The 23,371-nt window shown below is 38.2% G+C and overlaps 1 protein-coding gene and 1 long non-coding RNA gene across 5 annotated transcripts in view; one reads left to right on the top strand and one right to left on the bottom strand.

Annotated features, from left to right (window-relative positions):
- LOC138359282 (uncharacterized) overlaps positions 1-22,167 on the top strand; it is a 175,559-nt gene extending 153,392 nt beyond the window's left edge. The window contains exons 1-5 of one of the 3 annotated variants that reach the window (XR_011225907.1): positions 18,482-18,636; positions 19,707-19,927; positions 20,530-20,583; positions 21,404-21,463; positions 22,025-22,167. This is a non-coding gene — a long non-coding RNA (uncharacterized lncRNA). Of the gene's footprint in view, positions 1-18,481; positions 18,637-19,706; positions 19,928-20,529; positions 20,584-21,011; positions 21,076-21,403; positions 21,464-22,024 lie in introns of those variants that run through there. The other 2 variants (XR_011225909.1, XR_011225908.1) reach the window with 2 other exon arrangements.
- Positions 21,994-23,371, bottom strand: part of LOC123746620 (probable endonuclease 4) — a 195,465-nt gene continuing 194,087 nt past the window's right edge. For both annotated transcript variants that reach the window (XR_011225906.1, XR_011225905.1), the window contains one exon: positions 21,994-22,092. The gene's annotated coding sequence lies outside the window, so the exon portion shown is untranslated. The remainder of the gene's footprint in view (positions 22,093-23,371) is intronic.

The following is a 23,371-nucleotide window of genomic DNA, read 5'->3' as shown; positions in this document are numbered from 1 at the left end:
CAAGAAACCTTAACGCCATAACAATGGCAGTTAGCTCTGCTTGCGTTGCAGAGGCATAGTTCTCAATACGTGCTTTTTCTTCATTTCTGCGTTGGAAGGTATTATCCTTGATTACCGTGTATGCTGCACCAGCCCTGCCATTGATAGGATTAGATGACCCGTCAGTGTAGATTTGATCTAGTTCATCTCCGGCTTCTTTATAAATGTCCTCGAGATACTTGTGCCTCATTTCTTGTGGTATCATGTTGGATTTTTTCATTGCCATTTCATTGATGATGATCTTGTATGAGTCATCCTCCCAGGGAGGTAACCTCTCTACAGGCAGGAGCTCACGGGCTTGCTCAAGCAGGTGAAGCTCTTCAAGGTAGCAGACTGATCTGTGATGCCATTTTTTGCTTCTCCTGTTTCCCCCTGAAAGTAGCACAGAGCTCAGTTTTTTCTTGGCAATATCATTGTAATGGGGATCTCTGGCTATCCTAATTGCAAGCTTAGCATTCAGCTCCTGAATTCTGCTTTTAATACTGGGAAGGGACAACTCCTCTCGTAGATTAGACGTTTTGGCAGTTCTTGGGACTCCAAGAATGATTGTCATGGCTTCATTTTGAATGCTTTCAAGCCTTTTCATATCGCTTTGGGAGTAGGTGCACAGTACTGGTGCGGCATAGTCTATGGTGGAGCGCACATAGGCTGTGTACATCATTTTGAGCACGGCAATAGAGGCTCCATGTCCATTCCAGGTCATAGCTTTCAGTGTCCTGAGTCGACTTTTGCATGTTCCTATGAGTTGACTGAGCTCCTCTTTCTTTCCCTTGTTAGAGCCTACAGTGACGCCAAGGTACCGATAGTGGTCAACCCATTTAAGTGTTACATCATTAATTTGCAGTTCTTCATTTGCTCTCCGCTTGTGATGGGAGTATGCCTTCGTCTTGTTTGTGGAGAGAGTGAAACCGAGCTCAATACATTTCCTTCCGAGGAGTTCAATGGACTGTTCAATTTTTCCCAAGGTGGGAGCTTGTATTAGGACATCATCTGCATATCCCACTTGTTGTGTTCCTTCCGGAAAATCAATATTTGCAATGGCGTTCATAAGTACATTGAATAGTGTAGGGCTTAAGACTCCGCCTTGGGGGGTCCCGAGTTCCATATTCATTGTTCTGGAGACTGCTCCATTGAAGCAAACCTTGGCTTTCCTTCCTGTGAGGTAGTCTTCAACCCATTTCATGAGTCTCCCCTTGACACCCATGCATGCAAGCTCGTCCAGGATCGCAATCCCCTGTGCTTTGTCAAAGGCTCCTTTGATGTCAACAAATACAGAGTACCTAGCCGTGTCATTAACCAAGTAATTAACTATACAATTTGCTGTGCTCCGTCCTTTAACAAATCCATTGACCCCCTCCCCTAACCTGCCTATTTTGTGCAACAGTCGGTTTAGGATGATCCTTTCAAGCATCTTGCAAGTGCATGACACGAGACTGATAGGTCTGTAATTACCAGGGTCATTAGGCTTCGGTATGGGAATAATTATTGCGTGTTTCCATTGTGTGGGCAACACTCCACTTAGGAATGACTTGTTAAACAGGTGGAGTAGTGGATTCCCAGACACTTCACACAGTGCATTGAGTATGTCGTAGGTGACGCCATCTTCACCAGGTGCTGTACTTTTCCCCTTTTTCATAGCGCCCCTTACTTCTTGGGCTGTGATTGGTTCCCCATACTCGTCATCACTAGACAGTGCTCTTGTTATCCTAATTCTTCTGTCATCATGTCGCAGGAGCTGTTCCCTGCTGATTTCTGCAGGGAGGGAGGAGGAGGATGCTGCATCACTCCACTTGTAAATTAGTTCCTCAGCCTTACCCTGGGGGTCTTTGTGAGCCGCAGGCCGGGCTCTGCCCCCCTTAGCTATCTGAATTTTTGCCCACACTTGTCTTGCAGATGTTTCCCGTCCAATAGAGCTAGTGAACTCAAGCCATTGTCTTTCCCGCTCTTTAATCTTCTCTTCCCTGGCTACTTGACACACAGTTTTAAACAACTCTTGGTTACTTTCAGTGGGATGTCTCCGGTACTCTCTACTCATGTCTCGCACATTTGCGTTAAGCATCTTTATGTAATCATTCTCATACCATTTTATTTTCTTCCTCTGAGGGTTACTTCGCCCAGGCGTACGGCGCGGAACTCTTAGACAGCTCTCAATTTGGTGGTTAAGGTCATCAACAAATGTGTCAATGTCTTCTGGGATTTGGTATTCCGTGAACCAGTCACTCATCCTGTTTATGAAGTGCGGCCTCATATCTGGTCCGAGTGATAACCTTTTTCTTTTATTTGTCTCTTTCCTTCTCTTGCTCATGTCGACGGTGGTAATCAGTGCCCAATGGTCACTACATAAACTGTGCACAATGTGTGTACTGGCATCCGTGTCCTGTGCATTCAGCAGGAGAGCATAATCTAATCTTCCTCCTCTGAGGTGAGTTGGCTGTTCATCACCCAGGACCCTAAGGTTTTCACTTCCCCTGACAAAGAGTGACAGTTTCCGTCCATTGACATTGGGCTGATGACAGTTGGCCCCAAAGTGTGGATGTCTGGCATTAAGGTCACCAACCAGCAGGGTAGGTTCTTCATTAACAAACTCAGGCAGTGCGTCAAGGTCAAGTTTACTATGTGGCACATATAGGTTGATTATATGTAGGGCATTATTGTTTAAGTAAAGGGTTACTCCCAGTGATTCAAACTCATCCCCCATGTGCAGGTCATCAATAATCTGTGCGGGAATGTTGTTATTTACAAAAGTGATGAGACCCCGTTTTCTTTCCCCATGTGGCAGGGAGAACTTGCGATAACCGCTGAACCTTGGGTTGAAGTCATCACCTACCATTGTCTCCTGTAGCACTATGACGTCAGTTTGGTGTTCACGAGCGTATTGTATGATGTCATTAATTCTATTGCGAACGCCATTGCAGTTCCATTGTAGGATAGTGAGACTTTCTTCAGCGTGGTTATCCATTGTGGAGGTGTTGGTCATCAGATGTACTGTGTGCGGTGTTGTTGCTGGTGAGAGTGTGTTCACTGGTGGTGTTGTATGTGGTGTTGCACCACCGTCATGTGCTGATGGTACTGTTTGTATGGGTGCCAGTGGTCAATGGTGTTGTGTTCACTGGTGGTGGTGTGTTCACTGGTGGTGCTGTTGTGTTCACTGGTGGTGTTGCGTTCACTGGTGGTGTTGCGTTCACTGGTGGTGCTGTTGGTGGTGTTGTGTTCACTGGTGGTGTTGTGTTCACTGGTGGTGTTGTGTTCACTGGTGGTGCTGTTGGTGGTGTTGTGTTCACTGGTGGTGTTGTGTTCACTGGTGGTGGTGTGTTCACTGGGTCGCACTGAGTTCACTTGGGTAGCACTGAGTTTGCTGTTATGTGCCGTGGCTCGTGTTGCATCCTCATGCACCAAGTTGCAACCTGCTGAACTCGCCTGAGGCAACTTCAGGCCCTGCAGAATGTGAAGTATGTCCTCCTGGGTCTTCTGGATTGTACATAGGGTATTCTCAAGTTTATTTTGCTTGCTTATTAGTTCTTGCATGAGTGGGTGATTTTTTATCATGTGGGTAATCATTGCTTCCATATCGGGCGGCATTGTTTTATCTGGTCCCAGTGAGGTGTTGACTGGTGAGTGGGGAGGGGGAGTGGTAGGGTGGGGGAAGGGAGGGTCGCCTGAGAGGCGGAAGGGCTGGTTGACTGGGAGGCGTTAGGGGGTATGGGTGATGAGGCAGGAATGGTGTTGTTGGGTGGGGTAGGGTTGGGGTTAGCGAGGGAGATAAGGTTGGGGTTAGTGAGTGGGGTTGAGGTAAGTTGGTTTGTGTGAGAAATGGGGTCTGGGCCTATGCGGGGTGGTGGTGGGTCACTCCACCACTACCCCAGGCTGGTGTCTGCCTACTGGAGGCTGGACCCTGGCTTGCTGTGGTACTGTTCACGGAGCCATTCCCGCCCCTGTTTACTGGTCATTACCGGACATTACTCATTACTGGACACCAGACATTACTCATTACTGTGCAGAATTGCACGGCTGTTGTGGTATTATCATATTTTGGCTTTGCCTGAGATGCAGGTTGATTATTGAATGTCTGTGATCTGGATTGAGTGTTGATATCACCACAGAGTGCTATGTGATGTACACTTTTATGACAATATTGGCAGTTCTGTGATTGAGTGTTACATCCACTTGTATCATGCTTCCGTAAACAACGGATGCACCTATTGAGAGATTTCAGTCGATTGATTTGACTGGCATGGTCTTCATAAACTGTGCATTGATAAATGGTATGTGCTTCTTGACAGAATAAACATTTTGGGGCACTTGCAGCTCCTTTTGTCTTATCTGTCTTGGGAGCTTGATTTCCTACAGTTCTGTTAACTGTGGGGGACATAGCATAAGAGCCAACATTCCTCTGTTTCCACTTTGCAGAAGAGGAGTTTTGTTGCCTTGATTTTTGACTGCCAGTTTGGACATTTTTGTTTTTGTTCATGGATTCACCTTTGGGGATTTTTTCTTGTGATATGATATTGTTACAAATATGCAACACTTGTAGGCAAGTAATTACATGCAAGTAGTTCATACAAGCATGTAACACTTGTTCTCCTCCAAGGATTTCCTTAAAGGATGAATTGTATCTGTAATAATGTGTATCTACATTATTCATGATGTGATGAAGCATTTTGCTTTTGCTTTTCTTGGCTTTGCCTTTTCTATTAAGTAATTTTCTTTGAGATGCTTGATTAACTTCAGATTTTCTGAGGCTGATTTCACTCCAGTGAAAGCATGAGATTAGGTGATCAAGACTATATTCTTGGATTAAGATAGTTATCTTAGATGAATGATAATACTTGAATTGACATTGTCAATGGGCTGTTAGCCTTTCAGATTGTAGATTAGTAATGAGGGGCTGTTTAGCCATTCAGATTGTGATGTGAGATTAAGATTGGTCTTAATCCCCAATGGTAGACTATTGTAGCCAAGTGATGATGACATTTGTCTATCACCTGATTTAAATGGTCTGTAGGCTGTAGATTCAAGTGATTTTTTAGACACTTTGTGTCCTTTTCTTTCCTGTTTCAGCAGCTGGTGGAATACTGTTAGCCATTTTGACCTTTTCCGAGTTTCGGAGATTCCGAGATATTTTCTTTTTTCTGATAAATATGTATGATGTTAATGTATTTTGATAAATGAGCTTTCCTGTCTACTTAGGTAATGATTCCAAAGATCGTCCTTCTTTTCCTCCCTGGAATCTGGTTGTAGTAGGTGCTCAATTATCAAAAGTACTGTAATAATTTGGTTTGTGGGCCGAATGCACGAACTTCGTAAATCCTGTAATAATTTTTTAAAAATAGTAAATGGCACTATTTTTGCAAAGTCATTACAAGATCTGTTACCCTAACAGTTGTTTGATAAAATACAGTTGAATGCCTACTGGTTTTACCTGTAATAGGGTTTGATACAGTTGATTATGGTTAGATTGTAATGAAATACTCCTACAGTGATAAAAACACTTTTAAAGAATATTATGTAATGAACAGCTCTGAAAATCAGTTGATTAGAGATAATGCTAGATAATACACTTAAATATGTATGTAATGTTACCACAAGTGAGGTAGATAATGGTATTTATGATTAAGATGCAGTTGTGTCTGTGACACTGATATACTCAAGTACTGTGGGTTTTTTTTAACACAGAACAGTATTAGTATGCTATGAATGCTTACTAGTTAATGGATATAGTGGCTTAAGCCACTGCAAACAATTTGTTTACTTAGATATATAGCTATGATAAATATTGGCTGATAGCTAGGTTAGGTTAGAATATGTAAAAATTTATTCCAATGCAAAATCAAGAAGTTTCTTATGTATTTGCTATTGAAATATAATCTAATTTCTAGACTATCTAGGTTTAAGAATAATTATCTAGGTACGAAGGACCAACAATATCTAGGTTCAAAGGACCAAAAATGGGGGAAAAACCTGCTGGGATTGATATGAGAGAAGACTACCAGGGACTCTTACTGAACTAAATTAAAAATTACTGTCTGCAAATTAATTCAACTAAATCTCTAGCTAGGGTTGTAAATCCTAGCTCCTCTTTTCCTAATGACAGATTGTGGGCTGTAAGGGGCAGGTGAGGTGAATGAATTAGTTGATAGGTTGATTGAAGATCCACAGTCCACCTGCCAATAGGTATGTCACATCAGCTTGTATTTTATACAAGAATAAGATTTAATAAATTCAGTTATAAGACTGAACACTGGCTCTGTTTAAATCAGAGATTTAAACATGTACATAGTCCAGCCTAGCACCATAACTATTAACAGCCAATATATTCTTATACTATAAACAACAATTCAAATTGTAAATGTATAATAAATGACTTTAAATGTAGTCTAAGTACTGTTAACTAAGTACTAGAAATTTTATTCAATTAAATGAACTTATATGATAACTTAAAAAATAACTAAGCAAGCAATTGTTAACTTAATTTATATATTCAAGTATATATGCAATCTATTTATATTCAATTTATATGATTAGGTACAGTCAGCCTGACTGAATCTCTTCCAACACCATGGACACTTATGAGGTCTTGTTTACTTATTGCGACTGAATCTTTTCTCACAATGGACACTCATGAGGTCTAGTGCTTGGATAAGATTCTACTGCTACACTACTATATTAATAAACTTACTGAGGTATGAGGCGTTGCCTCGCTTTGTAACCGACAGACAGACTTATAGAATATTAAAGTCACACAAGCATACAATTGGCCAATTATATACCAAAATAACCTCAATATACTTCTCTGCTTGCCGGGTGCTTGTCTGACAGTGCGCCAGACTGGATAACTCTCTTGTCGCGAGTTTAGGCATGATATTTTATATAACAGCTTTGCTGTAGATGTACTGTACTAGTAGTGCTGCTACATGATTTTTTTTTAACTGTGTTGCAGAAGAATGATAGTGGTGAAGGTGGAGACAAGAGTCACTGTGTGCTCCACTCTACACTTATAGATATAAACGGTCCGTCTAATTACCACAAGCTACACAAGCTTCACAAAGCTTCAGAAAGCTTATGTTAGTAATGAATAAATATGATACATTTACTCATTATAATGTTGGTGCTGAATGTACAACACGAGAAAACATAATTTTAATCTGAAAAAGTATATTTTTATTAAGAAATTAGGCGAAAATAAAGAGCTGGTGACGCCAAATCAAGTCGACGATCCAAGCTTCGGTTAGGTTAAGTTAGGTTTGGTTTGGTTAAGTTAGGTTAGGTTAGGTTACGTTAGGTTAGGTTACGTTAGGTTAGGTTACGTTAGGATAGGATAGGTTAGGTTAGGTTAGGTTAGGTCAGCCTAACCTAACATATTATATTTATTCATTACTAACGTATTGCCAGGAAGCTTTCTGAAGCTTGTGTAGCTTGTGGTAATTAGACGGACCCGATATAAATGTTCTAGGGATTTCCTTTGTAGATATATTGTCCAGGTACTCCCCCAGTTCTAGAGAGTATTCACTGGTGATAAGATAATTAGATAAGATGTCCTGAGCTAAATAATGTTCGCTAAGGATCCGTCACTGTTCACTCAGTTGTAAACAAAAGCGAAGTGCTGCGGGGTATGCTCGGCGCTTCTTGTTCCCGAGATGCTCCTCCCTCTCCCTTCAGAGGGGTAGCTTTCACTGAATATTGATTGATTATTTTTACTGTCTAGACATATGATTGAGATAAGATGTGATTATTATATAATTAGATATAGGATTTAAAGATTATAAGTAGTACTTGTTAGTACCACTGATTCTTATTAAGGATTCGATTTATAATCCCTACTGGAAGCGATTAATGTTCCAATAGTTTTTTAATTAAGAAATCCTTCTAGAAGCTTCTGGATCCTTGAGATCATGTACTAAGTCACGTAGGCATCTATAGGGCCCTATGGCGTACGTGATCATAGTGGCATTGTCATCTAGGATCAAGTTGTATAATGAATCTATAATGATTCTAATATGATTTTGATATGATTTAGATATGATATAGATATGATATAGAAATGATACAGAAATAATACATTTCTTAGATGATTATTCGATATGGTGGGTAAAAATTTCCCACAACACTCCCTTCTAGTGATTCTGGCCAATAAATCCCTACTGACAAAATTCTTGGAATATGTACGTATTCTCTCTACCAAATGGGCTTTCAGTGTCCTTCCCCGGGAAAATACGGCACCAGACTCTGGGGGGGAGGCTCTTAGGGAGGCTGATGCAGCTTCCAGTTGCATCAATGCAGCTTGCAGAGGGAGTCTATCTTCACTCCAACTGAGGGAAGATAGACTCGTTGGAGCACATCACTCGGTACCCCTACTCAAATCTCTGAATATGTTAGACATTAAGTCACTGCACATTCTCTCATGTGTATTATACATATATAAAACGCTAAACTGTAATGCCAATCCTGACCTCAAAAGCTTCATAGAAGGTTGTAACAGAACCCATGAGCACCACACCAAAAATATATACAGTTTTGATATTCCTAGAGTACAACTTAATCAAACTAGAAATGCTCTACAAATCAAGGGACCCAGATTGTGGAATGACCTTCCCAACCATGTTAAAGACTGTACCTCTCTCAACCAGTTTAAGATAAAAACGAAGTTATACCTAATAAATTCCCTGTAACCTACCTTACCCCTCTATTGTCAACCAATGTCTGTTTTTTTTAAAGAGCGCTGTTTGTCGACAGAATTGTATTAGTGCTGCTTTTTCAGCTATGTTTTCATTCCATGTTTTCATTTTATTCTCTATGCTCAATTAGTATTAAGCTTTAGTCATTTAAGTTTTTCATGCCCGAAACGCTTTGCGTAATAGTGGCTTTAGGCATTGTATGTACTGTACTAGCCCTAACTATAAATCCATCACTCTTTGTAAAATCTCTTGTATGTACCTTACCTAAATATACATATGATTTGATTTGACATATTGTCCCCCCCCCCTCTCCCTCTCTCCCCCCCCCCCCCCCCTCTCTCTCTCTCTCTCTCTCTCTCTCTCTCTCTCTCTCTCTCTCTCTCTCTCTCTCTCTCTCTCTCTCTCTATCTCTCTCTCTCTCTCTCTCTCTCTCTCTCTCTCTCTCTCTCTCTCTCTCTCTCTCTCTCTCTCTCTCTCTCTCTCTCTCTCTCTCTCTCTCTCTCTCTCTCTCTCTCTCTCTCTCACACACACACACACACACACACACACACACACACACACACACACACACACACACACACACACACACACACACACACACACACACACACACACACACACACACACACACACACACACACACACACACACACACACACACACACACACACACACACACACACACACACACACACACACACACACACACACACACACACACACACACACACACACACACACACACACACACACACACACACACACACACACACACACACACACACACACACACACACACACACACACACACACACACACACACACACACACACACACACACACACACACACACACACACACACACACACACACACACACACACACACACACACACACACACACACACACACACACACACACACACACACACACACACACACACACACACACACACACACACACACACACACACACACACACACACACACACACACACACACGTACGTTTACCATAATGTCAATTGTTATGTTGTGGTCGTCTGGGCATATGGGAGGGTGTGTTGTGGTCGTCTGGGCATGTGGGTGGTTGTGTTGTGGTCGTCTAGGCATGTGGGAGGTTGTGTTGTGGTCGTCTAGGCATGTGGAAGGTTGTGTTGTGGTCGTCTGGGCATGTGGGTGGTTGTGTTGTGGTCGTCTGGGCATGTGGGAGGGGTCCATAGAATTACCCAAATCGGCCCAAAACTACACAAATCGTCCTAGCATTACGTAAGTAATGAAGAAATATGGTATATTTACTTACTATAATGTTGGTGCTACACGTAGAACACGATCAAACCTATTTTTACTCTGAAATAATCTAATTTCATAACGAAATGAGACGTAAATATGTGAGAGGTGACGCCATAGGAAGTCGACGGTCCAAGCGACAATTATGTGGAGCGACTTATCCAAAATATATGGTCGCCTGGAGAGTGTTTGCTGCCATATCAGCCTCCTGTACACAGTGATCCAGTCGTCGTATTTCATGGCTCAAATTGTCGCAAATTTAATTGGTAATATTAACAAGTAGAATGTGTATTTATAATAATATTTTTCATAAACAGCCACAAAATATTTAATATTTATTAAAAAAAAGTGTCTGGAAGTTAAATCAATTCCTCATGACAATAAATTTGTTATATAGATACTAGCGTTATTCGTTGGTATGCGTTCGCTATTTAAACTACTCCAGTCCTTTACGTTCATAGAACACCGAACCCTACACGCTCTCTGATATATTGCTTAATTAACAAATATTCACAAATAAAGATTATATTTATATATGTTATCAGAAAGGCAGATATAAAATAGTTTGTGTTAATGCATCACAGAGATTATACCTTATTAGAGAGGAAAAATATTCATATTTTAAACAAGGCTTCTTGGCCGACGCTCTCCCTTTCGGTGGGAACTATGACCTTTTGAAAATCAATGTTAATTGAATCTAGATATTGTAAAAAACGAAGTTTTTTATGTCATCAGAAAGACATATAAGCTGCATGTTAATACTTTGGTATATATATAACTGAAGTGAAAGTGAAGATATATGCCTTTTTATAGTTACTTGATGGCTCGCTCAGGGAGTGTGAAGGCCTGCACACAAGCCAATCAATTTTATAATTAATGTACATATATGCAAAGTAACGTCAAAGGTTTTTATTTCAGAATAAAGACAGATGTAGACGATAATGTAAATACATTTCAAGGAAAACATATCTTAAATGAAAGCAAAGATATGGTCAAATAAATAGGCAATACCACACCATCGCCAGTGTCCGGACACATGAATAGTCGCATTAGGTAGGTGAAAGGAAATGTACCCAACCATTTCCATTTACGCGACCAGTTTCCGTTCTTATGTTCTTACTTACATTTATTGAAATTTATCATCATCATCATTTACAGAAATAAATTAACATAAAAATGTAGTAATTTTAATACACAAAACAGAAGTAGATATGTATGTAAATTATGACGCAGGATAGGATCACTATTGCAGAACTATTCGCATACTTTGCGTCATTATATACAGTACTGGACCTAGATTCAGGAAGCTCTGTGTATTTCTTCGTAAGTGGGTTTGCTACGAAGGTTCCTAAGTGCGCCCTAAGAAGATGCTTAGGTGCTATTCAATAAGGTATACTTAGGAAGAAAAATTGTTGGTTCACCTGCGTGCCGATAGAGGTCACTACTGTGTTTCGTTTGGCCAATCAGAGAGCAGCAACATTCTTCATATTGAAGATTTAGCGCTGGCTTATCGCAGCTCTACTGCCTCCTATTTACGTCGAATTTTCTTATAAAATTAGTATATTTCGAAGTAAAACAATGTTTTTTCAACTTCTACAGCCAGCACCGACATTGTAGTAAACAAATATGTTACATTTGTTGTTTACCTACGTAATTCTAAGAGATACTGTGTAGCTGTCCTTGTTGCTCGGAAGATGCGCTGACAATTATTGTATATATTTACTGAATTTACCCAAGGGCCACTAACTATCTAGTGACCTCGAAGAGGACAGAAAGCCGGCGGCTTGTTGAAGGGCCCGCCAATGGTCTTAATTACATTTTTTAGCTGGAATTTGGCATTTACGGCTTCAGCGGGTAGGCGGTTCCATGGGTTTATAGCCCTCTTGGTGGAAAAAACATCTGTTTTCAGTCCTACTTGAGAGAACATACTCTCCAACACTATATCTGTGATTGTCCTGTTATCAGTGACTTCATACCAAATGGTATGAGGTATTTTGAGCTCTGTAATTACTTCATACACTCAGGAATATTGGAAGATATTCTTGTGCTGCACCAAGATTTTGCCAGTGGAGGCTAATAGATCAGCATTAAGTATTTTGTTCTCTCCTAATTCCATGTATGACTGGCCATCCTGTGAGGTGAGCTTGTAGCTGGTTTTTGATCTACACTGTGTGGTCCTTTAGACAGAATAGGGAAGCAGCACATTGCTGTGTATACCTAAACATGTTTAAAAATACATTGTTTGAGAGGAGTTTTGTAGAAACTGGTAAGAGTAATTATAATATAATGTTTCCATGATTCAGTGCTTACCTCTTGTGAAAATTGCTTAGAGTTGTTTAGTCAGAGTTGATTTGTTTTTTCTATTGAGGCTGGTATTTTCTAAATTGATTCCATGTACAGTATGTCTAACCATCCTGTGAGATGGGAGTATTAGATAAACTTATAGCTAGTTTTTTATCTACACTGTGTAATATTCCATATAGAATAGGGTAGCAGCACATTGCTGTGTATACCTAATCTTCTTAATAAAAAAAATCAGTAATAAAGATTTTAAATTATAGTTTGTATTATTACAAATACAGTACTGTATTATCCTTATTAAATCATGTTGACCATGGATCATTAAGATCTCATGTTGATATGTAATACAAGTCATATTTCTTTTGAACTGCTAATCCATGCTAATCATTCATTAAATTGTGTATTATGTCTCAATTTTTCACTTCCTTGGATATACTGTACAGTACAAAAAGATAGGATAAAAATAAACCAGTAATATTTCTTTCATTATATTTTTCATTTAAATAACTGCATCAATATTTTTACAGCTGACAGGATTTGTTTTACCATACAGGTGCATTATTTGTTAAAAAAAATTTGGTTTATTGTTACACACAATGGTGCTACATAGCCTTCCCAGCTTGGTGCCTTCTTTTAATATTTACTGATTAAAAAATAAATAATAAATACATTTTATTCAGGAAAAGTACATACAGTTGATTTACAAACATAATGTTGGATTTATAGACAGAGCTAGTACATACAATACCTAAAGCCACTAATACTCATAGCATTTCGGGCAAGGTGTGGGGGAAAAAACACAGACTAAAACTTAGTACAGCCTGTAATCGGGATTAGGTATAAATTGTGTTGAAAGAAGGAATAAAAAATACAAAAAGGGGGGTTAGCATAGCATAACTCAGCAATTGCACATGTTGGTGAACAGCGTTGTTTAAAAAATAGCAAGACATGGGTTGACATTTAGGAGGTAAGTTAGGTTACATGGAGTTAATTAGGCAGTACTTGGTTTAACTCTTAAACTGGTTGAGAGAGGTACAGCCTTTGACATGATTCGGGAGGTCATTCCACATTCTGGGTCCCTTGATTTGTAGAGCACTTCTAGTTTGGTTACACACAGCCAAATTGAGTAACAGGAAGAGGTCTTGGACACAAATTTGTTCCATGCTAAATGTAGAGGAATCAGCTGAGTATTCCTCAAATAAAATAAGTTGCCTCAGCTTATAAGGTAAATAAAATAAGCATTTCTCAAATAAGTAGCTGCCTCACCTCACTGCCTTACTGCTACATAGCCTTCCCGGCATGGTGCCTTCTTTTGATAATTACTTGTTCCACACCCAAATTGTATAACAGGAAGAGGTTTTGGACCCCTACTTCCCTCTCTCTTTTTTAATAATCTACAGTATATAGTCATAATTATAGCTTTAAGTATTCAATGAATAAAGTTTGTGACATTTTTACCCTTCTCCTTACCTAACATCATTTGTGCAGCATATTTTTATTTTATGTCTCACCCAGATTTAATTTCAAAATAAAACCAAACTAAATAAATTAGAAATGGGTATGTATAGCTAAGGTACACTCTTACTACTAGGTGAACAGGGGCATTTGGTGATAGTAAATGATCCCATCAGGCAGGGCTCATCACCTTCTCTCATATTTCATGTTCACCAGTGTTTATTTACTTAATAACTACTGGTATAATATCTTGCTATTATAAAACTAATTCTACTATCATCAAACACATATTTACTTCAAGTTTCAAGCAGAGAATGCATATATAACTAACACGAAGGATTCCTCTTCACTAGATTCACCAGCTATAATATTTTGGTCATGTTCCAATATCATAAATCGATCCCAGTGTTATGTAGTAGAGAAAAAATGACTTATATCCAGTTTACGTAAAGCTACGAGTGGTCGAAACCACACTTAAATCCCGGAATGAACTTACGAAGGTTTTTCCACTTAGGGTACCTACTTGAATACGGACCTAGCCGCCACGAAGGCGCTAAGAAGGAATTCGCTCTTAGCTAAGAGGAAAAACCTTCGTAAGTACCTTCCTGAATCCGGCCCCTGGAATTTAAAAAAAATCGCGGAATTCAGAGATAACACCATCATTGGTGTCCAAGAAAAGTGTAAGTACTTCATTTATAATGATGTGCTGCCCAAAATCTTAGCGAAGTATCTAAAATTTGCTTACTGTAAGTAATTCATGCAAATGATTGTAAAGCCGTCGCCCAGTTGGGTGGGTGTGGAGCACATGACTGTTAAGCTGCCGCCCAGTTGGGTGGGTGTAGAGCAAGACTAGTAATTGGACGACTCACCATAGATGTAAAGTGCCTAGTATAGTGACTTGTGAGCCTCTTGTTGAATCACTTGTGATACAAAGATTATTGATGTGTGTATTTGTGTGGGTGATTGAATATGTATGTGAATGTATATGTATATATGCAATTGATGATCACGAAACAATAATCATTTGTATGCGGAAAATTCCATATTTCATTTCTCTGGATTTACCGCATATGTATATATATGTACATGTATGTATGATTATGTGTACATGTATATATAACATTAATAAGAGGAAATGAAGATGAAGAAATGATAAAAAGAATGGCAATAGTGGATAGATAGTAGTAACACACTTAAGAATTATTCAGTAATAAACACAAACTCGTCCTTCACCTATGGTAAAGGAAAGTCAACTTTGAAGGATTCAATTTACATGAGATTAAGATTAGGATACAAATATATCTGGCAATACGGAGTTGATGTCAGTGAAAAAGATAAGGATTGTAAATTATGTAGTATGCCCACGTCCACACCTTAGAACATTATGTATTAGAGTGTCAACTTATTGATAACTATAGAAATAAGGAAATAAGTAATGTACCACATCAAATTGTTTGGATGTGTGATAATGGTATGATAGACAGTATACTTAGGAGCTACAAAAATTTTGCCCCAAGAGTGTAACAATTAGATGCTGTACTTACTATATTAACCTGCAATGTTAAATGGGATTCTTGTAATGTTAATTGTCTATTTGTACTTACTGAATTTGTGCGCCCCTTGAGGGACTTGCAGTAGAGGGGGTAGAAATAGCCTAAGTTACTCTATCCCTTTGAAATGTATTTTTTTCTTGTCTCAATAAACATACTTGAACTTGAACTGTAAATGTTTGTGGCTTCCTGACCATAAAGTTACCGCCGCAGAGGGTAAGAGACCGGATGTACCCAGTATACAAGCCGCACTAGCTATTAGTTCATAAAAGCTGACAACTTACCCAGATAAACATTACTTCCTAATTATATATATATGCAAATAATACAATTGAAATGTTTAAAACGTGATTATATATATGTATCATGTGGACAGTTTTTAATGTAATTTTTTCTCCTGATATTCGGGTTCTTTATTATGCTTCATCTTGAGGCAAAGCCCAATACCTTACGCCATATTGATGCTCTGTCCACAGATCATTCTCTCTCTCTCAAATCAAATAATATACATTGATGGTTTCCTACACCGCCCCACGGGTGCAGCTGCAAGTGCAGTTGCCTCTACCCATCAAACAGAACTATTTGCCTTGCTTGTTACACTAAAATGTGTGCAAGTGTGTGTGTCTATGTATGTATTAACACGATGTACTGAACGGGGTGAGAATAGCTTGAGCTACCTCATCCCTTTGTGTGTATTTTACCTCAATAAACTTATTTCAATTTCAATTTCAATTCAAGTCTCCAAACTTGATGCATTAATTGTGATTTTCTACCATCCTGCATTAATTGTAAGTGATTGCTATCATCCTTAATTGCGCGCAACTCTCTAAGACACAAATGTAACATGACCGTGTCCGAAGCTAGACAGAGAAAAACACAACATTATTAGTGATGGTAACATAATCCATTTCATGTGAATTCCATCTTCGTTGACCTCCGAAACTTGAGGAATGGTCCAGAAAATAGCTACTAAAGTTTAAGTCAAGTGTGAAGATACTTTAGTTGATACTTAGATACTTCCAATAAGTGTAAACATAAGTGCTGACGATGCTACCTTCATCTATTCAGACCCCAACCCAAACGCACTGTATAATAATGAAAATAACAGATTTAAAAAGTCCACTCATGGATGTAAACTAACAAACTCACATTAAACATAAAAAAGACCGACAACTATTTTTGTTCGGAAGAATCCTAAAACCAAATTCAACTTCAGATACACAATGTTAACATTAGCAATAATGATTATGGAAAGTTCCTTGACCTATACATAGACAAGAGACTGAACTTCAGCACCCACATACAACACATATGTGGGTGGTGAGAGAGAGAGTGAGAGAGTATTCACCTAGTTGTGCAGGCGCGGGTTGAACTCTGCTCATTCGGCCCGCCTCTTAACTGTCAATCAACTATTACTAACTACTTACTAATTTTTTTCTCTCGCACACACACACACACACAGACACACAGACACACAGACACACACACACACACACACACACACACACACACACACACACACACACACACACACACACGCACACACACACACACACCAGGAAGACATTTACAGAGGGTAGGGAATTAATTAGGTATCTGGGAGCTAGTTAAGTGGTGTGGGATTTATATCTTGAGGTACTGTATACAATGTTCACAACAGAGCAATGTATAATCATTTCATTGTATACAACACATTTTGGTGAAATCCCACGGTATTCCTAGACCAGAATCATAAACATCTCTGACTTCCCACAGCAAGGCGCCGGGCACCGCGGGCTCCAGGCATGAGGATTTATGTTTATTTCTCAGAGCAGTAAACAGCCTGCGGCAAAGCTACCCATATGTGTAGAGCTCAGTACTACAGATGAAGAACAACAACGTAAACATTTTTGACGTTGATTAGCTTGCTCAAACACCACTAATTTCCATTAAATAAATATAGACAAAACATTTCTGCTACAAAAATAAATGAGAGTAAGAATGCTTGTGGTCTCTTGAAGTGCAGGATAATTAAAATAAGTTTTATATTTTATAGATATAGTACTTGTTTACAGACTATATAAATCACCACGTTAATTTCAGTACAACCTAATTGTTCTTTCGGTTATTGAGATTCTGCATTTCTTGGTCCCGCTTCTCAACTCTCCAATAACTGGTATATTACAGTACTGAAATCAATGTATGTATTTTCATTTATATTTTCGGTTTACATTACGACCATTAATTTATAACCTTGGCGGAAACAGGCAGGATCCCATTTATATTATGTGGAGTGGCAATCTCAATGAAGGGGATAAATCATGGACACCTAACCATTTTGTTCCATTAATGTCCTTGCCTCCACTGGGTCACATATCCATAGACAATACCCAATTACTAAGCACTATTACATCCACACCTCTAAGTTTGTGTCAATCACCATTATCTGTACCCCCCCCCCCCCTATGTATACATCAACTCCAGTCGGAAAGGATTTTACTACTTTTGTGTCCAAAATACAGTATGACTTTAAGGAGACACACACTTTAAAAAAAAAAACTCAATTGTCGACTGATAACGATAGCGAAAGCTCTGGCAAGCTTCGCAATGGAAAATTTTTAGCTGTAGAAGAAGTCTATTGGCATTTGCGAGAGAACAGCAAGGTGTTTAAAAGTGTCCCAAATGGGTCTAAAGAAGATACATTTTATGTGGTTGACAATTCACATAATCTTACTAAGGGCGCCAAAACACGGTCGAGCTTTCCAGACGACTGTGGAGTGTGGAACAGTGCCAGAGGTACTACCGTGAACTCCTTATTCATATGGGATAATAATAATCGTTTGAGGCTAATATATTTGAGAAATGAGATATTTTGTAAAAGAGTATTATCGCTGGCGGGCGGCGTCCTTACCAACTCCGGATTATGTCTATTACATCACTAAACTTCATTTAATAACTATATGCCTGTTAAATAGAAGATTTTAATTGTTAATAGCATTATATTGTCGTTTTAATATGGAACACGTACACATATTCGAAACGTCTAAACCTGGTGTCCGAAGTGGTAAAAATATTAGTGTGCGATGTTGTCAATGTACGGAGTGTCTTGTATCCGAGTCCATAGGAATTACCGTTTGTCCTGGCGCCATCTATGTTTTGACAGCAGTACTACTAATGTTCCCACGTTATGTGATGATCGCTATATACGGGTGTTACGGTCAGTTGCTCTTCTATATATGTTTATGGACAACGTAGGTGATTTGAGGCAATTTGCGGCCTGAGTGAAATAGTATCCACGCGGTGAGTGATGGAGGAGGATATATACTGCTGTGTACTCGACCAGCGGGTGAGAGGTAAGTTATATCGAACAATTATGGGGAATAGATGGGTTATTTTAAGCGTAGAATGTCAGGTAACCGGTAACTACACAGATGGGGTAGTTGTTTTTTAAAATCTTTATTTACTAAAGTGGAACATTACATTATGCCTTTAGCTGAACAAGTCTACTGGTGGGGGAAGTAGACGGGTTTTATAAAAGTATTTTACCTAAATATTTGTATTTGGTTAACTAGTTCAGCCGTTACCAGGGAGGGTGTTCCTTTAATCTAATCTAAAAATTCTAGCCGAACAAAGTGATTAAATAAAGAAATTGAATAGAACGAAGTGGTTTGCCAGGGTGCTTAACATTTAGTTTAGTTCACTTACTATGCAACCCATGCTTAAAGAATCAAAGTTGATCATATTGAATTTACCGTAGTTTTACTGCATTTAATATACCGTTTTTACCCTATTTAATTATGTCGGGTAAAGGCCGGTCGTGGAAAGTTCCTAATATAGCAAGTTTTAAAGGAAAAGTTTGAGTTAACTTTAACGCTTAAGTTAGTGACCAATTAGCTTAATCTATTGTGAGGAAAGTTACTAGAATCTAACATTGCAAGTGCCATTTCTCTACTCTTTTTGAGAACATGACTAGATACATGAATCGCATAGTTTTATTACTAAATGTTCATGGATTAGGTTGCATGGTTGAGGAAATAGTGATAAGGTTTGTGATTTTGTTTACCTTAACTTCAGCAGAGATTTTGATAGTGGCGCAAAATTGATAGGGGCTCAGATCATTGGGAATGCCGAGTGAAGTTGATTAGGTCATGGCTATACCAAAGGAAATTAGTATAAATGGGGTTAAGTTGGGAGAAGTGTTGTAAGTAGTGCCTAAAAGCTCTCCTTGGACCTATGTTATTCGCAAGATTATGGTTTAGACTGCAATAGTTGCAGAATTGGCAAATAAAAAATACCGATGCCCTATATAGTTTTGAAATGGTTAAGACTACCAGATGCAGTTTAATGCTGACAAATGTAAGGTTTGGGGGCTAGGTAAAGATGAGATAGATGGTGTAGATTAAGAGTATTAAATTTTTTGCAGGTGGTAAATTCTCCCAGAGCTGGCACTGCTCTCCAGCCTGGGATGTTGATTGGTTAGTCTTCAACTGCCTCCCAACATGGTAGTGAGGTCCTGAGCTGACGTGCAGTGAGGAACGTGGAAAGCTTCCTGAATTGGCACATGGTATGCCTCCCTTTCAAACCAGCAGCTGGCACAAATGTTCCAGCTAACATCAGAATAGTGGATGAAGCCCACACTAAAATGTTAGTGGTACAGTAAATGGACACCCCCCCCCCTCCCTTTTGACACTGAACAGTTGGGAGGAAGGGGGGGGGGGGAGAAAGTGTGGCTTATAGTTCTATTGCTACAGAATCTCTTGCCATAAGCCAGTGGCAGTGCCTATTGGCACTTGCTATTCAGAATCTCCCCCTTACATTAGTTAATTAAAAACGAAATAAATAAAAATAAAATAAATAAATTAAAGACCACAGAAAAATTAGACCACACTTGGTCTAATTTTTGTTTTTTTTTAATCAACACTGTTTGTCAACCTATTGTATTTGTGCTGCTTTTTCGGTCATGTTCCCCCTTTTTTTTCTGTATTTGTATTTGTTCTAAACACTTTTTATTCTTTATGCTCAATTAGTATAAAGTTCTAGATATTAATGTTTTTCTTGCCCGAAACGCATTGCGTAATAGTGGCTTTAGGCATTGTATGTACTAGCTCTATCTATATATCAATCCATTAATGTGACATCACTTTTATGTATGTACCTTACCTGAATAAACATTTATTTTAATTTTATTTTTAAAATAACATCGCTATGCAAATAACATTTAGTAATATTTGCTGTTCACATGACAGGTTGTGGAAGGTCCTGGCAACAAAGAGCTGCAGGAAAATACTTGCAGATCTACAGTAAGTAGTGTTGTGTACATTGAAATTAGAGGGTAGAAGTTAATTGCTGGAAACCTATTAAATATTAAGGTATGGAAATCTAGGCTTAGGCTAGTGGGTACCATATCTGCAAGTTTAGTCCTTTCAGGAATGTATTGAATAGAATGGTATGTTGAAATTGTGAAAATTGTAATGTGGGGCATTAGATCTTAAACAGCATAGTTGAGGGTGTTTTATTAATAAAATTTTAATGAAATATAAATCTTGTTTAGTTAACATTAAATGTTTAAATAAGCTTTAATCTATAAATGTATAACACTTAAGGGTAATCATGAGTCAAATAAAGTTAATGGCAGGGAAAGTTTTAAGTGATGGTATTTTTCCCTTGAAAGTAAAAAAAATATTCAATGTTTACTTTAGCTTGGTTTTAAATTTATATAGTTTTCCAGAATGTGGTTTGGAAAGTCCAGAAGTCCCTCTGTCAGAGTTAATTGCATAAACAGAATCAGGCGAGTTGTAGTAAAGGTTAATCTGAATAGATTTGCATAAAAGTAAAAAAATAGTAATAACTTAAACAATATAGCATTGGCTAAAGATAAATGTAAATTGCCATTGAAGTGCAGTTGTGGATAGTTTCTCAAATGACATTTACTGAAACTTGATGACATATATATTTATATTGCTAAATTAGATCTTTACTACTGCTACTAGAATATGTAGGAAAGGTAAATTCCTTAAAGAAATTTTTTCCATCTGAATTTGTAAACTACTGAATGCTAATTTGAAAAGTAAAGAAAGATTGGCTTTAAATCTGAAATTAATTTGTTGAAATATTTTTCAGGTGAAAGTGATTATGATGCATGGACTGGCTTGGAGTGAGTCCTTTACTCTACAAAAGTGGGTGAGTTTGAATTTGATGTTTTAGCTATATCAATGACCTAATCTTAATTCTCTTATCTAGTCCATTTATAGGTGTGTAACCATGTCCTACTGTTACAACCCACAGGGGATGATGCAGTTTGTACTGATCCTACCCCATTTCATAAAAGGGGACCAGGCAGTCCTGCAGATTTCCCTGGCTTGGCTTTTTCAGAGCTTTGCTCTACTACCCATCTAATAGATGGACTAGATTTGCATAGGTTTAGGGACCCTTAACAATGGTTACATTGTTAATTCTCACAGGGCTTGTTTGCTGAATGGGTGGATGCATCTAAAACTTTAGTGCCTGGCATGCATTGTACAGTGCTTTCAGTAAAGCATATGTACAATGTGTTGATGGCACTAAAGTGGTGGATGTAATGCACCCATTCAGGGAACAAGCTCTGCACTAAAATCAGAGGAAGGGATAGGCCTTGCTGAGCCTATCTTAAAAGATAGGCTGTTAGGATTCTTTGGGCTTATTATTGGGCATTGGTGATAATAAAAGTAGTGTCCCTGTTTAATGTTTATTTTTCTTTTACAGGTGATTGTCTCTGGAGTTGTCTTTGCCTTTTGGATCTTCTGTTCATCTAGGAGCATCTGTCCCACAACCTGAAACAGTAATAAATATTAGATGTATTATAAATACTATATGTAAAACTTATTAAATAAAAAATTTTAATGAAACTACTTTATATACCTTATCCTGAAATTATGCTGGAAATTATTGTTTACTACTATTGATGCAATGTTTAAACATCTGAAATTTTTTTACTTTGAAAATAAATACAAATAGGTGTAAATTTTACCCAGTAAGTTGTTACATAGGTGCATGCAAAATGCATTGAAAAGATGTTAAAGTGGACTACGTATTCAATTTACATAAACTAACAAATATTGCAAATTAGTCTGAAATATTTAAGTGGAAGAAAATTTAGTCAATATTTTAGTTTTCATATTTGAAAGTAAATTTAAAGCTATAAAACACCTAAGCTTTGTACAAATTATGATCAAATTAACTAAAGATCATTGTTAAATTCACAACATTTGAAAAGTGACACTGAAGCATCTATACAACATGGTTTTCACAAAGTCTCTGGTAACTTAAATTTAATCAAAGCTCTTAAATGATTTGTCTGCCAAACTCGTCAGATATTCTGAAATATTTTACCTAGATTAAAACAATCATTGTTTGAAAGTAATCTGTTTTGCCCTGTCAATTAGTTTGACCTAACATCTGCAAGGTCCTGAAGGAATGGAATTTTTTTGTAAAACTTTGCTAAAAACAAACCCTGCCTAATGAACCTGCTCATTTTTTTTAGAAATGGTAATTGCAACATTACCAAAGGCCATTGTTTTAATAGCCAAAGTACCAAATGAAAGACCAAGAAGCAACAAACAGGTACATGGTAGAAAGGACAAAAGAATGGTTACGAGGACCCTTTCATTTGTTAAAGAAATGACTGGGAAAAATGCTGTCATACCACAAGGGGTCTTAACCCTTGTCATATACATCACTGACATTAATCTAAATATTACCAACCACAAAAATTGCTGATAACATGTTATAAAGAATATAATATTGAGGCCTTAATGCAGATCTCTAACTCTACAAATAGTAACAAGACTGGCAATTTCTTAATATAAAACAAAAAAATCCAAGACCTTGCACGTGAGCCAGAACAATCCATATCACAACTACCATATTAAAATGAAACAACAATGAAGGTGAGGCAATTACCAAAAGAAGGCACCAAACTGGGAAGGCCATGTAGCACCATCAAAGTGCGAAATAATCAGAGGGCGCTAAATATCACCAAGAATGCCAATACGAGAACAAAAACGCATAAGGCGAACGATATCAAAAGTATCCGATTCACCTAGAATTCTA

The sequence above is a fragment of the Procambarus clarkii genome, chromosome 90 (genome assembly GCF_040958095.1).
Source record: "Procambarus clarkii isolate CNS0578487 chromosome 90, FALCON_Pclarkii_2.0, whole genome shotgun sequence".
NCBI classification, from domain to species: Eukaryota; Metazoa; Arthropoda; class Malacostraca; order Decapoda; family Cambaridae; genus Procambarus; species Procambarus clarkii.
The sequence above is the reverse complement of the archived record's forward strand: the minus strand, read 5'-3'. Positions and strand labels throughout refer to the sequence as shown.